The 16,912-nt window shown below is 41.4% G+C and overlaps 2 protein-coding genes across 4 annotated transcripts in view; one reads left to right on the plus strand and one right to left on the minus strand.

Annotated features, from left to right (window-relative positions):
* Positions 1-10,594, plus strand: part of ormdl2 (ORMDL sphingolipid biosynthesis regulator 2) — a 58,417-nt gene extending 47,823 nt beyond the window's left edge. The window contains exons 5-6 of one of the 2 annotated variants that reach the window (XR_011883874.1): positions 4,987-5,148; positions 10,093-10,594. The gene's annotated coding sequence lies outside the window, so the exon portion shown is untranslated. The remainder of the gene's footprint in view (positions 1-4,986; positions 5,149-10,092) is intronic. The other variant, XR_011883873.1, reaches the window with a different exon arrangement.
* The window catches only part of dnajc14 (DnaJ (Hsp40) homolog, subfamily C, member 14), a 39,728-nt gene extending 22,979 nt beyond the window's left edge, over positions 1-16,749 (minus strand). Inside the window, exon 1 of one of the 2 annotated variants that reach the window (XM_072249303.1) lies at positions 16,575-16,749. The gene's annotated coding sequence lies outside the window, so the exon portion shown is untranslated. Of the gene's footprint in view, positions 1-15,697; positions 16,015-16,574 lie in introns of those variants that run through there. The other variant, XM_072249304.1, reaches the window with a different exon arrangement.
* Between the last annotated feature and the right edge of the window lie 163 nt (positions 16,750-16,912).

Genomic DNA, 16,912 nt, shown 5'->3' on the forward strand with positions numbered 1-16,912 from the left:
ATTACAGACAAGGTTTAAGAATTGTTATCTGAAAGAAAGCAAAGACCTTTCTCGGGTAGGCTTGGAGACCACAGGCATCAGCGCTTGGGCTCCAGCTATTTACAATATATAATTGGACCGAGAGGATCAAATGTCATATTTCCAAGTTTGCTAATTAGGCAAAACTAAGCCAAATTTTGAGCAAGGAACAATATGAGCTTCAAAAGAACATGCTGAATGAAATGAACAAAAATATGGTACCTGCAGCATAATATGGAAAAAATGCAAGGCATCCACTTTGCTGCATAAACAAAAAAGCAGATTGTTACATGGTGAAAGACAAGGCTATATTGATGTGCATACGGTCACTAAAGTCAACAAGCAGGTACACCGAGTGATTAGGAAGGCAAATAATATGTAAAATTTTATTACAAAAAGATTTGAGGAAAGGAGTAAAGATGTATTACTACAACCACAGTGGTGCTAAGAAGTTTGTGAACCTTTTAGAATTGTCTCTATTTTTGCATAAATATGACCTAAAATATGATCAGGTCTTCATGCAAGTTCTAAAACTAAATAAAGAGAACTCAAATAAATAACACAAAAACATTATACTTGTTCATTTATTTATTTATTGAGAAAAATGATTCAATATTACTTGTATTTGTTGGAAAAAGTACGTGAACCTCTAGGATTATCAGTTCATTTAGAGGGGAAATTAGAGTCAGGTGTTTCAATCAATGGGATGACAATCAGGTGTGAGTGTGGGAGGCCTTGCCCTTCTTAAAGAACATAAACCTAGGTCTTCACCACTACAGGTTTTTGAAAGTGTACCATGCCTTGATCAAAGGAGGTTTCTGAGGACCTCTGAGTTGTTGATGCTCACCATGCTGGAAAAGGATACAAAATGGTTCTAAAGAGTCTGGGCTCCACTAATCCACAGATGGTGTACAATGGAGGAAATTCAATATCATTGTTACTCTTCCCAGGAGGTCACAAAGAACCCCAGTGTTAGAGTGAGTTTTTTTGGGTAGATGATTTGTTTACATTTAAATGACTTTGGCCACCAGACAACACACATCAAAGTTGCTGGTGAACGCAGCAGGCCAGGCAGCATCTCTAGGAAGAGGTACAGTCGACGTTTCAGGCCGAGACCCTTCATCAGGACTAACTGAAGGAAGAGTTAGTAAGAGATTTGAAAGGGGGAGGGGGAGGGGGAGGGGGAGGGGGAGGGGGAGGGGGAGGGGGAGGGGGAGGGGGAGGGGGAGGGGGAGGGGGAGGGGGAGGGGGAGGGGGAGGGGGAGGGATGGAGCCAAGAGCTGGACAGGTGATTGGCAAAAGGGATATGAGAGGATCATGGGACAGGAGGTCCAGGGAGAAAGACTGGGGGGGGAGAGGACCCAGAAGATGGGCAAGGGGTATAGTCAGAGGGAGAAAAAGGAGAGTGAGAGAAAGAATGTGTGTATAAAAATAAATAACAGATGGGGTACGAGGGGGAGGTGGGACATTAGCCACCAGACTTCTATTTTAACTGTTTGACAATGCACTTCCTAAAAGGGTGTGAATACCAGATGCTTCTGGCGCCGTAGTTTGACCTGATGCTGTAGTTTCCAAGACAGTATTATCTATACATTATAAATATTAATTGTCTTCTATGTTAGCACGGGAAATGCCAAATAAATGTATCGTCGACTTAAGTTACATTCCTAAAGGCTGTGGATACCAACCCAGACATGTTGGCGTCGCAAGAAAAGGATGGTGTGATATTTTGTATGTAGCTTCAATAGGAAGCATTGTCTATAACTTTTTAAGTAGCGATTGCCTTTGTGTTTAGCACATAAATATCAAGCCCACATTGAGCTAGCAGACCTTTCTGCAGAAAGCGTCTCCGTCTGTAAGATGCCTGCTGTACCATGTTGTGTCAAATAAAGAAGCTGCTTTGTATCTACCCGTGACTCTGTCTTTCTGGTGATTTCATCCACGCTACAACACCCAGGTTAACATCTAAGGAACTACAGGCCTCTTTTGTATTGGCTAATGTCAGTGTGCATGAGTCTACCATCAGGCAAACACTGAACAACAATGGTGTACATAGCAGGATTGCAAGGAGAGAGCTACTGCTCTTCAAGAAGAACATTACTGCCTGTCTAAAGTTTGCTAAAGACCACGTGAATAAGCCAGAAGTCTATTGGAAGAATGTTCTGTGGACTGATGAATCTAAAATAGAACTTTTTGGCTTAAATGAGAAGCGTTATGTTTGGCGAAAAGCAAACACTGCATTCCAGCATAAGAACCTCATCCCATCTGCGAAACATGGTGGTGTCATGGGTTTGGGTCTGCTTCGCTGCCTCAGGACCAGGACAGCTTGCCATCATTGACGGAACTATGAATTCTGAATTGTATCAGCAAGTTCTACAGGAAAATGTCATGGTATCCATCCATGAACTGAAGCTCAAGAGAAAGTGGGTCATGCAGCAAGACAACGACCCTAAACACAGAAGTCAATCTATCAAAGAATGGTTAAAGCAAAAGAAATTTCATGTTTTGGATTGGCCGAGTCAAAGTCCTGACCTTAATCCTATGGAAATGTTGTGGAAGGACCTGAAGCAAGCAGTTCATGCAAGAAAGCCCACCAACATCCCAGAGTCGAAGCAGTTTTGTAAGGAGGAATGGCCTAAAATTCCTTCAAGCCAATGTGCAGGACTGATCAACAGTTACTGGAAACATTTGGTTGAAGTTATTGCTGTACAAGGAGATCACACCAGTTACTGAAAGCAAAAGTTCATACTTTTTCCAAAAAATACATGTAATATTGGATCATTTTTCTCAATAAATAAATCAAGAAGTATAATGTTTTTGTGTTACTTGTTTAATTGGGTTCTCTTTATCTAGTTTTAAGACTTGCATGAAGATCTGATCACATTTTAGGTCATATTTATGCAGAAATAGAGAAAATCCTAAAGGGTTCATAAACTTTCTAGTCTTGGTAACTCTGTATCTGGAGTACCACATACATTTGGGCTCCCCACCCCAAAAAATATATTTACCATTGAATGAGTACAGTGAAAAATCACTAGAATAGTTTCAGGGATGGCAAGTTTGCTATATGAGGAGAGATCAAGTAAACTGGGTATGCATTCTCTAGAGTCTGGAAGAATGAGAACTGGAATTGGTTTATTATTGTCACATGTAGTGAGATACAGTGGAAAAACTTGTCTTGCATACTGTTGATAAAGATCAGATCATACCACCGCACATTGAGATGTGTTGTTCCTTTCTGTGCCTTGTGGCGCATCAGGCAGCAACCTTACTGTTTCTTTAGCATGTTTTTGTCTGCTCTATGTGGCTGAGTTGCTAGCTTGATGCTCAACCCAGTACAGATGGAAAACGTGCAAGGAGCCAACAGAATTCGAATTCCAGTGCAGATGCCAATACACCAGTGGCCAGCTGAAGCGCATTGAGATAGAACAAATTAAATCAACAACAGAATGCAGAATAAACTGCAAGAACTACAGAGAAAATGCAGTACAGGTAAGACAGTAAGTCACAAGATCACAACAAAATAGTGAGGTTGAGTCCATTTTATTGTACTAGGAAACTATTCACTAGTCTTATAACAGTGGGGTAGATGCTGTCATTGAAAAGAGCTTACGGAAATCTACAATTTATTTTTTAAAAGTTTCAATAGGCTGGATGGGTGGTAGATGGCTCGGGATTCTAGAACCAGGAGTTCTCCACCCTGTGGGACTATGCCTTCATTCAAAGCAGCGGGTGAAAGGTTTCTAGATGTTAAGGGAATCAATGAGGTACAAGGACAGTGCAGGCAAATAGCATTGAAAATTAGCCAGAAACTTGATGAATGTTGGAGAAGGGTGAAGGGCCCAAATGGCCTACTCCTGTTCAGAAATTATAGAAGCAGTAGTCAAGTACCACTTTGCTCTTGTAAAGAGTCAAGGTAGCCATAATTCAAGTGACAGAATTTACCAGGGATTACAGAATCTTTTCAGCCACAAGCATCAAAATTAGAGCATTCATTTTTGCACGGATATTCAAATTTGATGTACATTAAGATTCTAAAAATGCATTTTCTTAGCAATGTACTTTTCTCATATGCAGATTGCTTTTAAGCAGGTCAATTATACACAAGCTGTTATGTCTGTAGTTGGCACTTGGTGGGGCTGGTGTAAGACTCAGTGCTTTTCCTGTTAGGAGGCTGCTAGGAAATGCTGGGAGATAGCATTCCTTCTCTCTCTGATATAGAACACATGAATACTTCACAGTTACAATATCTGGCTGCAAAGTGGACAATTAGGACAGCACAGCGGCCTAGTTGGTAGAGCTGCTGCCTCAGTGCCAGAGACCCAAGTTCAATCCTAGCAGTGGGTCCTGTCTAAGTGAATTTTGTACATTCCCCTTGTAACCTCAAAGGGTTTCCCTTGGAAGCTCCAATTTCCTCTCATATCCCAAAGATGTGCAGATGGTAGGTTCATTGTCAAAGTGTGTGTGAGGGGTAGAATCTGGAGTTTATGGAAAAGTGGAAAAAATAAAAAATAGAATACAAGGTTAGTATAAATGATGGTTGCCTGGATCCATTGGGCCAAGGGACCTGTTTCCGTGATGTATCTACAACTCCCTGCAACACCAGGTGAACCGAGCTAATGAAGCATAGAGGTTGATTCAGAGCTCCCAATAGGCCACAACTCTAATTTCTTCACACAAAGGGTTGTGACTCATTGGAATTTTCCACCTTAGCTAGCTGTGAGTGTCTGGCAGTTAGCTATGTTTAACCCCAAGGTTGATTCGGGCACAAAGGAAATCACGCATTGGGAAAGAAAGTTAAAGTATAGAGTGATATTAAAAGATTGAACAGGTTCAAGGGCCCATAAAGCTTACATTAGCTTCGGTTTCTTATATTATTTGTGTGCCACATTGTATTTAACTACTGACCGCCAAAGAGTAGATTTGTGTTAAAGGTTTGTATTCTTGCATTTGTAACTCATTGCACAGGATGGATTCCCAGGAATCAGCAATATTATATGGAGAGGTGTGTAACCGATGGTGTTCCTATGCCTGGAACATGGCACAAAGCTTTGCCCATCTAGCTACTGCAGCAGGAACCTCACACCCCACAACTCAATGAGGACAGGCTGCTCTGAGGGCTGGCATTTGGTGAGTCAGATTAGCGATATAGATATCCAATGCTGAGATATAATCACGCTGTACCATGGGAGAGACAGTGAGAGTGGGGCCACTGCCGTTGACTGGCACCACTGCCCCATATGTTGATATCTATACACTGTATATGCAAAAATCTATGTAACTGTGTCTTAAATAGATATAATGAAGCCATCTCTACTGTTTCCCTGGGCTGAGAATTCCACAAATCCTCAACTCTCTGGGAAAAGCAATTTCTTCTCATTTCCATCCTAAATCTATTCCCCTGCATCTTGAGGCTATGTTCACTCGTTATAAACACAGTGCACAAATGCACACCTAAGCTTTGAGCAACTATGATCTTGTTGAATGGCGGAGCAGACTCAGAACATAACAGCACAGTACAAAACCTTCGGCCAGAAATGTTGTACCAACATTTTAATCTACTCTAAGATCAATCTAACCCTTCCCTCCTACATAGGTCTCTATTTTTCTTTTGTCTATGTGCCTATCAGTGAGTTTTTAAAATGCGCTTGATATATCTGCTTCCACCACCACCCCTGGCAGAATGTGGTGGTCTATAATTCTTGAAGATTCACTGGTCTATCATTCCCAGGGTTACCCCTTCTCTTGAACAAAGGAATAACATTTCAAATTCTATGGCTAGAGTGGATGTAAAGATCATCACCAAAGACACAGCAATCTCTTCCCTCACTTCTTATAGTAACCTGGGGTATATCCCATCTGGCCCTGGGAACTTAACTATCATAACGTTTTTCAAAAGCACATTCTCTTTCTTAATGTTGACATGTTCCAATATATCAGCCTGCTTTATGCTGTCTTCACAAGGTCCCTGTTACTGGTGAATACTGAAGCAACGTATTCATTCGGGGTTTCCTGTCTCCTCTGACTCCAGGCACATGTTTCCTCTGCTATCCCAGATCAGTCCTACCCTCACTCTGGCCATCCTCCTGTTCTTCACATACATGTAGAACACTTTGGGGTTTTCCTTCATCCTATTCACCAAGGCCTTCTCATGTCCCCTTCTAGCTCTCTCAAGTCCAGCTCCTTCCTGGATACTTTGTAACTCTCTAGAGGGCTGCATGACCTTGGGTTCCTAAACCTTAAGTAAGCTTCTTTCTTCCTCTTGACCAGATGTTCCACATTTCTTGTCAACCATGGTTCCCTCGCCCTACCATCCTTTCCCTGCCTCAATGGGACAAACCCACCCAGAACCTCCAGCAAGTGCCCCTTAAACAACCTCCACATTTCCATTGTGTATTTCCCTGAGTACACCCATTCCCAATTTATGCTCCTCAGTTCCTGCCTAATAGCATCATAATTCCCTCTGTCTGCTCCTATCCCTCTCCAAGGTTATGGTAAAAGGTCATGGAACTGTCTCTGAAAAGCTCATCCACTGAGAGATCTGATACCTGACCTGCTTCACTGCCTAACACCAGGTCCAATATGGCCCCTCCTCTAGGTGGCCTGTCTGTGTATTGTGTCAGGAATCCTTTCTGGATATACCTAACAAATTCCACCTCGTCTAAACCTTTGGCAATAAGGAGTTGTCGATAAATATTAGGGAAGTTGAAGTCACCCTTGACAACAATCCTGTTTTTTTTTTTTGCTTTGCACCTTTCCAAAATCTGCCGCCCGATCTATTCCTCAGCGTCTCTTGTTACTATTGGGGCAGGGGGGTGGGTCTATAGAATACTCCCAATAGAGTGATTGCTCCCTTCCCATTTCTGACTTGCACCTACACTGACTCATTAGATGATCCCTCTACAACATCCTCCCTTTTTGCAGCTGTGATACTATCCCTGATTAGCAATTCCACTCCCCCCACCTCTTATCTCCCTCTCAATCCCTTTAATCCCCGGAGCATCCAGCAGCCATTCCTGCCCTGTGACAGCCAAGCCTCCACACTGGCCACAGCATCATAGTTCCAAGTACTAAGTTCATCATCCTTGGTCCTGATACTACTTCTATTAAAATAGACACACTTCAACTGATCCCCACTGACTGAAGTTTTGGACTACCAAATTTCTATCCTTCCTCACAGTCTCTCTACATGCTGCATCTACCTGTACACCAACAGCTCCATCCTCTGACCTATCACTCTGGTTCCCATCCCCCTACCAACAGCTCTTGCAAATCTGCCCACAAGGATATTGGTTCCCCTCAAATTCAGGTGTAACCTGTCACTTTTCTACATGTCATATCTTCCCTAGAAGAGATCCCAGTGATCAACAAATCTGAAAGCCTGCCCCTGCTCCGATTTCATGTTTTTATGTTTGGCTGCACAGTCCAGAGTAACTATGGTAACATATTCATCACAGGATATTGTCTGTTTTGAAAATCTAGGTGGGTATGTCCCTCTTAGAGGACAAGAGCACTGTAATGTATCTACACTCTGCAGGGCAGCACGAGCCAAGTATCATCAAGGCTCCAAATACTCCCATCTGGATTACATAAAGTGACTGGCCCTTCAGCCCAACTCATTCATGTCAACCAAGATGTCTGTCTAAGCTAGTTCCATTATTGTAGTTGCTTTCCTCCACTGCCTCTCTAAAAGGTATGCACCACATACAACGTAGGGGGAAAAATGGGAAAAGGGTGTAACCTCTCATTGACCCAAAAAAAAGATTTTGCAAGTGTGGTCACACCATACTTAATGTAATTGCTCGTTAGTATTAAAGACAATTTTCTGACCACAAACAAACAGCTAAGGAAATACATACCACAATTCATCACTCATTTTACTGTTTTACATTCACTTGATCTAAAAAAAAGCAGAGTACCAATCACTGGCCGCTACTTCAGAACAAAATGCTTTATAGTACTGCAATCAATTGTCTTGCATACTGTTCATACAGATCAGATCATTACAGTGCAATGAGGTAGTACGAGGTAAAACAATAACAACACAGCATAAAGTGCAATGCAGAGGGACAGTAAGATGCACAATGGTAATGAGGTAGATTGTGAGGTCAAGAATCCATCTTATTGTACTGGGAAACCATTCAATAGTCATATAACAGCGGGGTAGATGCTGTCCTTGAGCCTGGTGGAATGTGCTTTCAGACTTTTATATCTTCTGCCTGATGGGAGAGGGGGGAAGAAAGAACATCCAGTGTGGATGGGGTCTTTGATTATGTTGGCTGCTTTACCAAGGCAGTGGGAAGTGTAGACAGATTCCATAGAGGGGAGCCTAGTTTTACTGATGTGCTAAGCTGTCTCCATTCTCTGCATTCTTGTGGTCATGTGCAGAGTAGAATTTGTTATATTACATTAGATTTAGAATTGTTAACCTGGTAATAAGCTGACAGTGGTAGTTCAAGCAAATTTCAGGTTATTTCTGGAGCAATGCTATTTGTATTCCATTCTGAGTTCCAATTTTCCCCATTTACAGTGGGCATCGTGGTGTAAATTTGAGCATTACATTCTAACCCAACCCATTGGAGCACAGCAGTATTGCCACTGATGAGGGCATAAAATTACTAGGCCACATGACTTGTATTATAGATGTGGATACAGGAATATGTAACAGATGGAAACATTCTCATTATTTCCTTGAAATATTAAACCACAACTATTCAGCTCATGTAGTTTCAATACAGCTGAAAATATGTTCATCAGAATCATCCAGTTTGAATACAGATGGCCAGTCTTTGAACCTCAGTAATTTGACACCATAAGCACTTAAAATTACATAATAAAACCCATACTGAATAAACTACTTAACAGTTTCAGTTGTGAACACTAGTCAGTTTTATAACTAACTCTCTTGTTTTTGATAGAGCAGTTTCACTGAGTCTGCATGCTCTTCTCAAACCATTTCAAATCGGCAGTCTCTCAATTTCAACCTGAGAATTTGGGTAATTAGGCAGTGGGGTCTGATTCAGCATAAAAGTTTGTGGAAATTTGGTTTTAAACTTAACTCACTTGGTTGAAAATTTCCCCAGCTTTTGCACTGACTTAAGGGGAAGTGTACAGTGAAGTTCCCCTGGGGATGGAACTAGAACGGCTGCTTTTCTTAATACACATTAATGTGACTTTGGGCAGAGTGCACATTTCCAAATTTGCAGATGATATGTAATTAGGAGGCACGGTGAACCATCCGGATGGTAGTATAAACTTCAAGGAGATATAGACCAGCTGGTGGGCTGAGAGGATTGGTGGCAGATTATGCCAAGCTAAAGAGTTCCAAGTAATGCATTTTGAAGAGTGAGAAGAGACAAAGAACAAGGCACAATTCTAAAAGCAGTACAAGAAACAAGAGATCTGTGTGTGTGTGTGTGTGTGTGTGTGTGTGTGTGTATATACGCGCACGCGTATACACACACACACAGAGTTTTGAAAGGAATAGGACAAATTGAAAAACTGGTTAGATCGTGAGTTCCATAAATAGAGGTTGATTACTAGAGGAAGGAAGTCATATGAACCTTTTTAAAATATTGGTTCAGCTTTAAATCAAATATCAAGTCAAGTTCTGGGTGCCAAATTTGAGCTAAAGGCCTTAAAGCTGTACGAAAGATTTATCAAAATTATCCCAGAAAGACCTGAGTCATGTAAATGGACCTCAGGGTTTGACCTCTTCAGAACAGAAATTGGGAAGGGAACTGATAGTTGTATTTAAAATCATGAAGGGTGAAGACAAGAGTAGATAGAGAGAAATTCTTCCAATTGGTCAAGCATCATAGGTTAAAGGGTGAAGGTAATTGGCACAAATTGATCAAAAGTAGCACACAGAAAAACACTTCCACACAACAAGTGTACTGGCAGGAGCAGTAGTAGTGCAGATGCAACTGCAGCATTCAGAGGGGAACTGGACAAGCACCTGACAGGAAAGAATTTATAGAATTTATATGTGGATGTCGGCGAGGAGAAGATGGCGGCGCGACGCAGCATAGCTCGCAGCGGCCACTCCGGTGGTGATGTCTGTTATTTGTCAAGTAGGGTGCCATGCACAATCCTGATTTGATGGAGACGGACGTGAGAGCACGGAGGAACATCTGGTGAAACTTCTGAAATGCCTGCTTTGCTGCTGCTGCTACTGTGTGATCCAGAATCTCCGGAGGAGAAGGCCCCGAGTCCTCAGCTTTGCTTGTTGCTCGGCGGCCAGGGCGGGGTCGAAGCGCTCGGCAGAGGATGGTGCTCGGACAGGCTGTGTCGGAGGCTCGAAGTTTTCGGACGGACTCAGAGTCCGCTGCGGTCGGGTGCTTCCAATGGTGCTGCATCGGTGAGTTGGCGGCGCTTGGAGGTTCATGGCAGGGAGAGTTTCTCCCTTCTACCGTCTGCGTGTGATGTTGAGGCTATTGGAACTTTGAGACTTTTTTTTTTACCGTGCCCATGGTCTGCTCTTTATCAAATTATGGTATTGCTTTGCACTGTTGTAACTATGTGTTATAATTATGTAGTTTTGTCAGTTTTAGTCTTGGTTTGTCCCATGTTTTCTTCTGATATCATTCTGGAGGAACGTTGTATCATTTTTTAATGCATGCATTTCTAAATGACAATAAACGAGGACTAAGTGTCCTCATAATCTTAAAAAAAAGTGGCAAACAGCAGGGAAATAGAATCAGTTGTATTCCTCTTATATACAGTTAGCAAGGGATTGATGGCCAAATGGCCTCCTTCGCTACTATAATCATCTGAAGATTCTGGCATCCAATCCAAATTGCCCTGATATGACTAGCACAAACATGCAAAAGCTTCAATACTTTGCTGAATTTGAATTGATTTTAAGGGTCTAGATACGGTGTAAACTTCTTCAGCTGCAATTGGTACTGGCGCCAATTTCAACTGAATCAATTCGTGTTCCATCTCAGTCTTCACCCCACAATATAGACTGACACTTCAGTAGTGTGGCAGAATGGCAACATTCAGGTGAGATATTAAACCAAAGTGGAGGTACAAAGAACTCCAGATCCATTGGTTAAAGAGCGAGGGAGTTCTTCCAGGATCCTGACCAATATTTACCATTTAAACAAGATCACCAAAATCATTTCATCATCTGTGGATCTTTCTGTGTACTACTTGACTGCTATGACTCCTGTATCCCAGCAGCGGCATTTCGAAAGCCTGCTGGTACCCCATTTATAACCCTTCCCACAAAGAACAGATTTATTATTACATTCTTGGCCACCCTCTCCCCACTCTGCAGTTTAAAAAAAAAGACACCCTACTCAGAATGCACTCTGCTCTGGAACCCTGCTTGTCCTGTTGTGCTGGGGGATGGGTGCAAATCCCTGCCCTCTACTGGCTCTCCTGCAGTAATAAATTGCTCCATGGCTCAGAACATAGCACATCACAGCACAGTACAGGCCACTCAGCCCACGATGTTGTGCCAACCTCTTAACCTAATCAAAGTTGAATTTAACCCTTCCCTCCAAAAGAGCCCTCCATCTTCTAACATTCATGTGCCTACCTAAGAGTTTCTTAAACGTCCTTTATGTATCTGTGTCTACCACCACCCCGGTAGCATATCCCATGCACCCACAACTCTCTGTAAAATAAAAAAAAATCTACCTTTGACGTCCTCTACACTTTCCTCCAATCACCTTAAAATGACTGTATGCTCCTACATACTAGCCATTTCTACCACAGGAAAAAGATTCTGGCTGTTCACTTGATCTATGGCTCTTATCATCTTGTACACCTTAATCAGTCCTAGCTCAATCTATCCTCTTAAGACACATCCTAATCCAGACAGCATCCTGTTAAATCTCCTCTGCACACTCTCTAAAGATTCCTCATCCTTCCTATAATGAGGTGACCAAAATTGAACAGTTAGAATTGCTCTAACAATGGTTTTATAGAGAGGGAACTGTGGTCACCCACTGAGAGATCTGATAACTGACCTGGTTCAATGTCTAGCATCAGATCCAGTATCACCTCTCCTCTAGTCAGTGTGTTGTGTCAGGAATCCTTCCCAAAAACATATAACAAATTCTGCCCCATCCAAACCTTTTGCACAAAGGAGGTGCTAATCAATATTGGGGAAGTTGAAGTCCTCCATGACAACAACTTTTGCACCATTCCAAAATCTGTATCTCAATCCATTCCTCAGTGTCTCTGTTGCTATTAGGAAGTTTTATCAAATATTCCTAATACAATAACTTCTCCCTTCCTGTTTCTGATTTCCACCCAAATGGTAGAAACTCTGTAAATAATCCCTCCATGACATCCTTCCTTTCTACAGTTGTGATACTATCCTTGATGAACAATGCCACACCCCCACCTCTTGACTCCACTTCCTGTCTGTTTTGCGACATCTAAAACCCAGACCAAACAGCAGCTATTCCTGCCCTTGTGACAGTCAATGGCCCTGTCATAGTAACATGTTCTAAGTATATCATCCTTGTTCCTGATACTTCTTGCATTAAAATAAACATACCTCAACCCATCTCACTGACTGAAATTTTGCCCTATGAACCTTCCTCACAGTCTTCCAGTCATGTTGCGTCTTCCTGTATACCAACTGCCCCATTCTCTGTGAAAACTGGTGTTTGACTAGGGCTGTGATAGCAGGCACGGGAATGCCACCTCACATTAGATACAATGTTGCTGTCTCCCCATGTCTTTGGTTAGCTACACAGCTCTCCCAATCCCAGATATTTCTCCATGACAACAAACTCAATAGGGATTGCTCTAGTGCAATTCCATCACAGCTCTTAAGCCTGAGAATAAGCGAGGCATGGAAACAGGTGAGAGGACAATGCTTTGATGAGGATAATTGGAATCTGCAACAGGATACAAATAGAGTGACTGCTGAACAGGCTGCAGAGGGTCGTAGGCTCAGCCAGCCCCATCACGGGCACAACCCTCCACACCATTGAGGATATCTTCAAGAGCGGCATCCATCATGAAGGACTCTCACCATCATGGACCTGCCCTTTTCTCATTACTGCCATTGGAGAGAAGGTGCAGGAGCCCGAAGACCCATACTCATCAGGAACAGTTTCTTCGCCCTCCACCATCAGATTTCTGAACAGTCCATGAACACTACCTTGTTATTCCTTTTTTGACATTATTTATTTTTGTAATTTATAAGTATTTTAGGTCTTTGCACTGTACTGCTGCTGCTAAACAAAAAAATTCTTATCATGCAAATCAATGATAATAAATTTGATTCAAGCTGAGTGAATGAAAACTTGGCAAATAAAGTTTCATGTAGTAAAATGAGAGGTCATCTACTCTGGGAAGAGCAAACAAAGAGCAGATTATCTCATGGGGAGACTGCAAATGAGTGTAGCACAGCGCCGTCTATGTGCTTCTGTGCATGAAACACAAGTTAACATGGAGGTGAAACAAGTAATTAAGGTGGTCAAATAGCATATTGTCTTCAATTGCTGGAAATTTGGAGGTTAAAAAATAGAAAATAACCATCCATACAATTTGAATTTTACTTTCAACCTGAACATTTAAAAGATTTCAATACAACTCAAGAGTGACAATAAAACTTTTTTTGAATGCAGATACTCCAGTCTCACATGCTCTTTGGAGGTGGTTACAAAAATAAAAATAATAGTTTTTCTCAATTAATTTTTCCCAAAAAGCCAAAAAAAACTTAAACAGTCACCATTCACATCTTATCATTAGAAGTATATTTGAGTTACACAACCACTGACTCAACTAATTCTGTTACCTAATCTGGCCAAACTTTCAAAATTTTAATTCTGGTTCTTTTCTAGATTACAACACTTAAGAAATTTCAAAAGGGATTTTATTAGCAGTAAATAACTTCTAAATATCCTTAAAGAGTCTTGAAAACCACAATATAAATTGTTTTTATATGCCTAGGTTTCCCTCCTTTATGATGCCCTTTAAAATGTAAGTTACCCAACTTCTGAGCATCTTAACTAATAGTACTTTGAGACTTGCCATCACATTTTGTTTGATAACATTACCATGAAACCCATGAGATGTTTTACATTCAAAAAGCTAATTAATGCATGTCTGACAGTTGAAAACATGCTTGGGTATGGAAATAGCTCTTGGATAGCCCTTGATTATGACATCCAAGGCCCATTGCTGGAAAGGACACTACAATCTAACACAGCAGTTCTTAATAGACTAATAAACAACAGCCTTCACACCATATCTATTTTTATTACATACACATTAAGGAGTTTATAAAAGTTTATTTTGGATCAGTTTGACATTCAAGTAACAGTCCATTCAAATGACCCATGCAGGTGGTCAAGAATGCCCATGCTTTAAGAATTAATTTAAAGGTGGTTAGAGCGGAACAAGAGGGGTAACATTCACTTTGGTTACTCCACTGTGCCAAACAACTATTATCACTTAGAACTGTTATCACCAGTGCCCATACTTTTATTTATTGATTGATTGATAGATATATAACATGGAATAGGCCCTTCTGGCCACACAGCAAACCCCAATTTAACCCTAGCCTAACCACAGGACAATTCACAATGACCAATTAACCTACCAACCAGTATGTCTTTGGACTGAGAGAGGAAACTGGAGGACCCAGAGGAAACCCATGTGGTCTTGGGGAGAACATAAAGACTCCTCACAGAGGCGGGAATTGAACCCAGGTTGCTGATTCTGTAAAATGTGCTAACCACCCTATTTATTCTATAACCTCTGCAGACTCATAAGTTCAAACAGAACTGAGAATTATTAACACTTTCTGCAAATCAGGTATTTACATATTGAAAATTTTACACATTCAGCATCAGATGTTTTTGAAGGCTAAATAGGAAAATGGTTAAATATTCCATGTGCCCAGCAAGTCCCAATGAAAGCACCTCTACATAAAATCCATTATGGCTTGATTTTTTAACCAAAGTGTAAAGGGATAAGGCTGTCACACTATTTAAATCTAAAAGTATCTTCACAATTAGATTATGGCCTTCTAAGGCACTTCTACTTTTTCTTCTCCAAAACTAATGAAACACATTCAAAAAATGTAGCTTGTGCATAAGTATCTACAAGCTTGTCCATACAGTATTTAAATAACAATTAAGAGTAAACACATATGATCGTATGATGAGTAAACATTCACATGACATGGCCGATCATGATCTTATCCATGATGATTATTCTATGCAAATTTTTCTACAGAAGTAGTTTGCCATTGCCTTCTTCTGGGTAGTGTCATTACAAAATGGGTGACCCCAGCCATTATCAATACTCTTCAGAGATTGTCTGCCTGGCTTCAGTGGTTGCATAACCAGGACTTGTGATATGCACCAGCTGCTCATACGACCATCCACCACCTGCTCCCATGGCTTCATGTGACCCTGATCAGAGGGCTAAGCAGGTGCTACAACTCGCCCAAGGGTGACCTGCAGGCTAGTGGAGGGAACAGCGCCTTACACCTCCTTTGGTAGAGACATATCTCTACCCTGCCATGTACAATAGGAGAGCTAATAACATAACATTAACCATTTCAGCCAAGAAAATGTTTGAAAAGACAAAATGTTATGGTGAAAACATTCAAAGTATGGACCATTACTGTCAATTGGCTAGTTTCCTTTTAATTTATAATCAGGTGAATAAATTACTATACCAAACATACAAAAGTTACCTTCATTTTGCTCCATCCCCACACGCTCAGATGCCAACAGCCTGATGCAGTTAAAAACCACAGGAACCAAACATGAATATGAGTTGATGAACATGGAGTAGAAATAAGTGATTCTTGTCCAGCATTATGTGACGCACACTATCAGTTTAAGATCTAATTTACTCATAGATCAACCTCACACTAACCTAGCATATTGAACATCACTGCACACCAAGCTGAAATGGGATATAACATATCTACCATTGTTACATTTACAACAGCTTAACAGCGGTGGTGTCATTAATGGCTTATTATATCTCTAGCTCACGACATAATCAAGTTATCTTACATCATAAATTTCATTTCTCATAGATTACGTTAGACTTCAAAATCTGACAACTTTTTATATTAAAACCTAGCCCTATTGGAGAGGGTAGGGATCAACATAATCAACTTCAAATAAATTGATCAGCAAGTTATAAAATTCCAGCAGTTTTTGTTTCATCTTTAAGCAATATGAAACCACATCTGCTTGGAATTTCTATTTAGGTCTTACACTAATGCCAGAGAAAAACAGTATTTCTAATCCATAAATGTTTACTGCTATAGCTTTCAAAAATTCGGAACCGTTGAAAACAAATTCTGCTCCTTTGGTAATTGGGCTATTTACAATCTAATGGTGAGGAAACGAAACCGCCCCTTCACGCGCCCGCCTCCTCTGTGCGTTCATTGGTTCCAGCTTTTGCTCGGAGGAGAATCGCCTTTAGTCATTGGCTAGTACTGATATCAATAACCGCTTCCAACAGCAAAGATTGACGAGCACAACCCGCCCCTCCCCCTTTCTATTTGGACTCAGTTACTAGGTTTGAATCTTATAATGAAACAGCAAGGAACTCACCTCGACTTCCGGGCACCACTCTTTTCACACAACTCTGGTAAAGGCATTGGCCGCCAAGCGGCCACCACCTCGACTCAAATGAGATTTTCACCGTTTGTTTCAAGCAAAACACCGTTGAACCACTTTCTCAGAGCGTTGGGGCGGGTGCCAGTTTCATTTCCGGTGTGAACCGGAACGACGTCATCCAGGAGAACAAAGCCTTGCACGAGCTGGTGTCACCCGAGCTGCAGTCCTACAGGAGGTTGCTGGATGGCGTTAGCCGTGGCGCTCAATGAGGTCTTGAAGGAATTCGTCATTTGAAGTTTAGCAAGCCATTCATTGCTGATTATTAGAAAACG

Source organism: Mobula birostris, chromosome X (genome assembly GCF_030028105.1).
Source record: "Mobula birostris isolate sMobBir1 chromosome X, sMobBir1.hap1, whole genome shotgun sequence".
Taxonomy (NCBI): domain Eukaryota; kingdom Metazoa; phylum Chordata; class Chondrichthyes; order Myliobatiformes; family Myliobatidae; genus Mobula; species Mobula birostris.